The sequence below is a fragment of the Borostomias antarcticus genome (assembly GCF_949987555.1).
Source record: "Borostomias antarcticus genome assembly, chromosome: 28".
NCBI lineage: Eukaryota > Metazoa > Chordata > Actinopteri > Stomiiformes > Stomiidae > Borostomias > Borostomias antarcticus.
In genome coordinates this window covers 4,370,757-4,372,246 of record NC_140261.1, presented here as the reverse complement: position 1 = coordinate 4,372,246, position 1,490 = coordinate 4,370,757, and the positions used below count along the sequence as shown (strand labels likewise).

Below are 1,490 nucleotides of genomic sequence, written 5' to 3'. Positions count from 1 at the left end.
CTCAGATACAGCGTGACAGACAGATGGGGAGGAGGGGTAAATGGATGGTTTGGCAGCGTGATAAGGTAAATAGGCTGATGGATCACAGGAAGGGGAAACACAAGAAGGGAAAGAAACACAAGAAAACTCACGGGCCCACGAAAGCCTCGCGCCAGATCTGCAGCCAGAAAGCGTGATAAACACAGATGGATCATGTTGATACAGCCAGAGGTTCGAGGGGGGGGGGGGGTGTAGTGGGGGGGGGGGGGGGGGGGGGTCGATAGACTGTTTTATCTGTTTGCCAAACGGAGATATTTGGCCAAGCGTCAGCTGAAGAGAACAGCCGGGTTTGAGACAGAAGATGCGTCTCAATCCGGGGGGTTGCAGCCGAGGGGGGGGGGCGGGGGTGGGCGCTCGGAGTGTTATCGTGAGGGAGGGGGAGTAGGTGTGTGTGTGTGTGTGGGGGGGAGGGGGAGGGGGGTCCCATAAATCTGTCCCTCGCGAAACCCTGGGCGCATATGCATACACACGCACGACACGGGCGGAGGGGAGAGACCCTCCCACTTTAGCGAGCGTGAATCACTCATGTAGGGGAGGACGCTGTTATGAGGTGTTAACCCGTTGGCCTCGGAGGGAGGGGCGGGGGGTGAGAGATGAATGGTGGGGCGTGGCCGTGTCAGTGCGTAGCTGTACCGTAGCCAGGCACGGCCACCGGACAGGTTTACGACTCTCCGGAACAAAGATGGCCGCCTGATTTCCTCATTACTGGCGGGTCCCGCGGAGGCTGTCGGCGCGGCGGACGAGGGCGGATGAGGGCGGATGAGGGCGTGCGAGGGTTTGAAGTGAGTCGGCGAGGTGCCCTCTCCCCCCCGTTCCTTGAGAGGCGTCGGGGCGCGCTGAGACAGCCCTGAGACGTGTTGCGGGGCTTTTAATAGACAGCGGGGCCCTAGAAAGCGTGCCCTTTAGAGGTGCTGCATCTCTCACTGTCTGACAGCCTAGGGGGCTCGGGGGGGGGGGGGGGGGGGGCAGGGGCTCGACTTTGCAATGACACCTTCGGAGTGCACTCTGCAATGACAGCGTCCAGACACCCACACACACACACACACAGACACACGCAAACACATGCCTACTCACAGGTGTGACAAACATACACATGCAAACAAGCACGCACACACTCTGACGACACGAATGAACGCAAACATAAGCGTCACAAATAGAATTTTTGTCTTATGGACAGTATTGGACTGAGGAAAAAAACTGAATGTGTCGTGTCTGCTTGATCTGTAACTGTAACGTAACAACCGATCTATAACCTAACAACCGATATTTAACATACTGTAACAACAGATCTGTGACTGTAACGTAACAACCGATCTATAACGTAACAACCAATATGTAACGTAACAATAGATCTGTGACTGTAACGTAACAGCCGACCTACGACTGTAACATAGCTGATCTATGACTCTAACGTACAGTAACGACAGACGTTGTAACGTAACGCAAGTAAC

The 1,490-nt window shown here is 55.4% G+C and overlaps 1 protein-coding gene across 1 annotated transcript in view; it reads right to left on the bottom strand.

Moving 5' to 3' along the window:
• The window catches only part of diaph2 (diaphanous-related formin 2), a gene marked incomplete at its 3' end in the record, with an annotated part of 387,717 nt that overhangs the window by 417 nt on the left and 385,810 nt on the right, over positions 1 to 1,490 (bottom strand). The gene's annotated exons all lie outside the window — the stretch shown is intronic.